Genomic DNA, 6,000 nt, shown 5'->3' on the forward strand with positions numbered 1-6,000 from the left:
TGGAGCCAGCAGCTCTTTCCACCCAAATGGAGAGCATTTGTTTCCCACCACAGCTGATGATTACGTTAGCCGCAACATGAACCTCCCGTATGGGAATGGACCTCCTTAATAGATGACAGATGTTACAAGAGCCAATCTTCTGGCTGTTAAACTAAAGACTGCAATGGATCACTTCTCCGGTGTCCCTATCAGATGGGGAGATACAACTTTTCCTTGTTCCTCTAAACCGTCTGGATTAAAGCTGATCCAGGCGACGTCTCTGAACCGTGAATTCCGACAGAGAGCTTTTGTTTCAAAACAACAACAAGCAGACGATTAAGGAGGACAGATGTTGGTCAAGATATCGGACTCATGAAAACGCTGAGGAAATTCAAGGTTGAGTCATCGCCACCACAAATGTGTGAAAAGAAAGCCTCACCCGCCTGATACACACACACACACGTGCAGTCGCGCACACACATATTACTATACTTGTGAGGTCAAGATTTTAGGACGGCAATTGTATAAAGGCTATTTTTAACCCTAACCCAGCATAAAGCGGGAGTTATAGCAGATCTTCAAGCTCACAACACGTTGCATCTGCGACATATTGTTAGTTTACAGATCTGCCATTTTTGGTGCTTGACATTGGTACGCAAGTAATCATAAATCAGGTGTATCTCCAACCCTAACCTCTAAATGTCCAATCCTAACCTGAATCTTTTTTACCCGTGGGGAGATTTGACCCTTACAAGTATCTATAAATATACACAATTGAGAAGAGCACACTTTGTGCACGGTTTGGTTGGCCACGACATAGACCGTGACTTATGTGGAGGTGCCGTTTACGCCTGTGCTTGGTGGTCGTGATAACGTCACCGCCTTGACCTCTGCGTTGTCAGTGGCCAAAGATAAATCGCTGTCAGTCCTTTGTTGTACGGTTTGGTTTGTGTGTGTTTCACCCATAGACGTGTGGCGTTAGACGTGAGCGCGCCACAGGCGAGCGAGCTTGTAGTAATGCGCACGCGCACACACACCCACCCACGCCCACACCCCCCCACCCCCTCTGGGAGTGATGACTATCTGGATTGTTTTTCACCGTTAACTTGGCAGTCCATCAAGGAAGTGAAACCATGAAGTGGGTCCTCACTCACTGCTCCATGCAGACAGCAGAAAGTGAGAGGAGTTGTGCTCCTGGGCAGACATCATGCCACTCTGTCTCTGTCTCTCCAGGAAGGGATAGAGGGGTCACAGACAGGACAGGAAGGATATGACCTCATTATGGCCATGTACAAGTCTGCTGCCAATCAACATTATCTGGATTTGAACCATGAACATTTTTATTCTCGTGCTGGTGTCTCATGTGAAAGTGCTTAAAAAAAAAGAAAAATATATATTATTCATATTTTAGCCAGAGGCTATGGCTATTTGGGGGACCTTGGCATGGAAAGGTTTAGAAACCCCGGTTCTAGCCGACTCTATAAGTCAACAACACTTTTAGACAGTGAGCATCACACAAACACACTGACACGCACGCAAATTGCCAACGTTAACTTGAGTGGAAGCAGCTGATGAACCGTTAAATAGGAGTTAAAAATACTCAAGAGAAATTGTGCTCTCACTCCCTCACATTCACACACACACATACACACACACACACACCACATGACATTGTCTTTGCCCATGCATGCATGCATGCACCGTCTACCCCCAACAAGGCCCGGTGGGGTAATTCAGTGGAAATGCGACCAAAGCCTTGTGGGACGTCTTCCAACATGATGGTGTGGCATTTCGTCCAGACCCCATCAGTCAGCAGGGACCCTCTGAAAGTGAAAATAAAAGCCAACATGCGAATGGCAGGCAGAGGTCCGAGAGGGTCTGGAGACAGAGAGCCTTTATTATTTCAACATCGGGGGCCATGTTTATACTGCATGACCTCCTTCGTACCCTCTTACCCCTGAACTACCCCAGTAGAAAATACCCTCTGACAAACAGCCTTTCTCTTGGTGCCTTCTTTCCCACATTACTCCTGCAGTTTGTCCCTGACATTGGGGCCTTTAGTTTAAGTGACTAACAGCTTCTCATTCACTCGGGAATACAATAAACCAGACGCTCTCCCTCCGCTTCAATCAAATCCACACGGCCCTTAGAATAGCACAGCTCAAAACCTGTGACACTTCCCACAAGACAAGACAACAACATATGAGTTTAGTCTTTTTATCCTCACAATTGCATTTTGCTGCCTAGCTGGGGTGATCTTAAGCAGTCCTTTCCTCTGGATTACCAGAGAGCTGTGAAGACAAACAAAGAGCTGTACCCGCACAGTGCGCGCGTACATGCACCACAGCCAAAATGACCCTAATGGCAGTATAATTATTTCCCGCTGTGGCAGAGAACGCAGGGTAATTTTCACCTCACCACCAACGACCTGCAACCATATAAGACTAAAGGCATGTTGGAAATGCATACCTGGCAAGTGAAAATCGCCACCATAATTGAGTAACGACAAGTGAAGACTTCACCGTCCAATAGAGTGTGCGCGGTACAGAACGAGTGGCTGAGTGGTCCTCCATTATCTGCTGAAATGTGAGGAGGGGAGAGGAGATGGTGGCTGGTTTAAAATTAGAGGGCAAGTTTTCAGAAATAGATCTGGCACGTGCCCACTTAAAGGTGCATTATGTGGCGTTTGCCTTCATGTCAAGTTTGAGGCTCATCTGTCAACAATGTGTTGGAGGAACAAACACTCACTCTAACCTCCATAGTCTCTAGTCTCTAGAGTGCACAAACATAACCTCTTAAACCACATTTTTTCCACAATTGCAAAAATACCCGATATACAAGTGTCACAGGTGTCTCACGTGTCACAGTGCGACATGTGAGCTTGTAGATCAGTTATTTTTGCTGTTTTTGAACATTATTGAAGATTATTTTCCCATAATGATGACATGCCCAAAATAGGGACACGGTTGAAAGTGGTTAAGTGTGAACACATTAAAGCACAAACTCAAACGAAACCAATGTTTTCCAGCTTTGTTTACCTTTGAAGTTGACCTCCAACCTTGCCAGTGTAATCCTAGCTGTAACTTGCCAAAAAGTTGAAACTTCAGGGTCATGTGTGCAAAGTCACATGAGAGAATTCTCTTTTTTCTTTTTTGTTACACATTGGTGGATGCTGGGATCGCTGTGCTTTGACGTTGGGGTCAATAAAAAAAATGGCATGATGTATTCTGAACAGCATTATATCACACTACATTATTCCTTCATATAAAATTAAGCGCAAACTAACAATTTGCAACCATTCTTTTAACCCATTAAAACCGGGGAAAGCATGAAAACTGTGTCATTTAAGATGTTTGCATTGGCTATTCAAAAATAGCATATAAGCTGCACTGTGAGCTTGTATATCTGCAATTTTTGAACATTTTCGAAAGTCTGAGAAAACTGAAAAACAGATTTAGAAGGCATTTGTAGAATCAGCATCCGGTCTTAATGGGTTAAATACTGGCAATTTGGGACAGTTGCCATTCTAAAGATAACACGTTTCTGGATGTATTTGCAGGTGCAATTATTGAATTCAAGTGCTTGGGACACTCCATGCTGTCTGTCTGCAGCAGAGTTCTGTCTGCTCATCAACAACTACAGTGAGACTGGGAGCAGACTGGCAGAGGAGTTACAGCATACATACCAAAGACTACACTGAAAAAAGCATGCGTTTGTTTCACTCCGAGGGTCTACAAATGGACCCTGTTGCAGCGTTAAGTTAACACTCAGGATTTGACTGTGTAGTGTGAAGCAGTAAGTGTGCCAACTCTGCGTCTCTCGCTTCTCAGAGAGCCAAGAGCAGCTTCCTCCCCACCCAGACCACCTGGAAGAGAGTTGTGTTCCATCTGGGAAGGATTGACTGGACTGCACTTAAGATGTTATGGTCTGAAATGTCAACTGATGAAAGGTCAAAGTGATGGGCTTAGAGTTATTGTCCGAAGGGTCAAATTATGGACTTGGGCGTTATTGTCTGACAGGTCAAATGATGAAATTAGCAGTTGCCTGACTGCACCATTGTTTCCCAATAGATTGGGAAATTCACTGACCAAGGAACGGCCTAAATTTAGAGATTACCCTATCTAGCAGGTATGCTCAGAGTCATCAGAAAATAAACATATAGGTCTGTCATGTGAAGTATGCGGGAAGAAGATGGCACATGTATCCAAAATGGGAAATGGACAAATGATTCAAGCTGCATCACAGTGTCAAAACAGCACAGGTTTATTTATGTCTTGCATGTACAGTATCAGTCTACTCTGCTCTCCAACCTAAACCAGGAAAAATTTAGTCTAAAGTCAGCAGATGCCAGTGCAGCTGATCAAAGTTCACTCAACAGAGAGCTGTTTTCTTTCAAAGAACAAACAACACTTATCAGACTGAAACTCATGGCCCTGCCAGAGATTCGTGATGACTCTACTATGAGAGAGGGAATGTGCAGGGCTATTTATTTTTTTCTTCCCAAAAAGAACATCTGAAATTTGCACCCAAGGTACCAGCCAGGCATGCAATGCAAATGATCACAAGGCTGTTGAAGAGGCAGAGCCGTGGTCCTGGGAATGAGGTGGTCCCCCGGGGAATGAGAAGAACGCACAGGGACGGGAACTCTGTAAAGAGTCCCATGGGCTCAATGACAATGTCATTTGAAATCGAGATGCACCATGTGACATCTTTAAAACTCTATCCATCACAGATGTTTTCTTTCAGTGTGTGGTTTTCTTGACATGTGAGTGGGTCCAAAATGCGGAGTGGGTCAATTCAACTGATTTCACGAGTAACAAATCAACACGCGCGTTAAAACGAGAACTGTGCAAAGTGAGATAGATAACGAAGTTAAAAGTACATTATGTAGTAAAAACAAAAAACAAAACAAAAAAAGTCTATACCTGGAAGAAAACGCCAAAACATCACCGTAGTATAAATTAACTTTCTTCAGTTTAAAGCAGAAGCGCACTTACCAAAATTCCCAAGTCCCGTCCTCGTTCCCAAGATCTCGCACACACACACTAGTTTTTTCTTCTTCCTGTAAGTCTCGTCAAAAAGATTGAGGTTTACTCCGTTAGTTGCTTCATTTCACATAGTTGTAAAGTCTCCGAGACAGGCAAATCTCATCTCACGGAATATCATCAGCTCGTACTACTAGCGTCCCAAAACATCCACACAGGCACACACGCACGCAACGCCTGGGCTTGCTTAGGTTGAGTGAGACAAGTGATGGACAAAGACCGCCTACTTCTGGAGCGCACAGCCCTGTGCGCAGAGAGCCAATGTAGACTTTGCTATTCGATTGGATTGGATAGTTAAATCCTAGCCTAAGATTTAGACACTCGTAGAGGTATTTTTCGATTCTGACGTCTGTAGTGTAGAGAGTAGACGTCAGAATCGAAAAATACCTCTACGAGAGTCTAAATCTTAGGCTAGTTAAATCCAATGGCCACTGTCAGTGGTAGAAGAAGTAGGCTACTGATTTTTTTTGCAATACCACAATATAAACAGATTGATTGATTGATTGATTGATTGGTTGATTGGTTGATTGATTGATTGAAATTTGTATTCACAGTAGGTAGAATACATAATGTACTATGTAAAATGTGGAACGCCCTACCAACGCCCTACCAACAGTCATTAAGACATGCGAATCCCATGACTCCTTCAAAACCGCTCTCAAAGGGCACCTATACGGATGGCTGCAATTCGAAACTGGCCCCGTAAAATCTGAATCCCCCCTCACCGCCCCCCCCCCCCCCCTCCTTTTTCCCCCACTGTATATGTTTCTTTTCCCTTTTCACCTCCATTATGATGAATTCCTGTTCTGTTCTTTGTCTATATGTCTATTTGTACGTCTCTAAATGTTTTGATGAATTGAACATGGTGTACCCTCTTGTAAACAAGTGTAATGCTTAATTGATTGATTAAATCAATCAATCAATCAATCAATCAATCAATCTAGACTCTAGTAGGCCTACATTATGTATTCTAGTA

General features: G+C 43.7%; 1 protein-coding gene across 1 annotated transcript in view; it reads right to left on the minus strand.

Annotated features, from left to right (window-relative positions):
• Positions 1-5,246, minus strand: part of LOC306941884 (pleckstrin homology domain-containing family G member 3-like) — a 52,194-nt gene extending 46,948 nt beyond the window's left edge. Inside the window, exon 1 of the mRNA XM_079527524.1 lies at positions 4,977-5,246. The gene's annotated coding sequence lies outside the window, so the exon portion shown is untranslated. The remainder of the gene's footprint in view (positions 1-4,976) is intronic.
• Positions 5,247-6,000: the final 754 nt, after the last annotated feature.

This window comes from Electrona antarctica (genome assembly GCF_951216825.1).
Source record: "Electrona antarctica genome assembly, chromosome: 18".
Taxonomy (NCBI): Eukaryota; Metazoa; Chordata; class Actinopteri; order Myctophiformes; family Myctophidae; genus Electrona; species Electrona antarctica.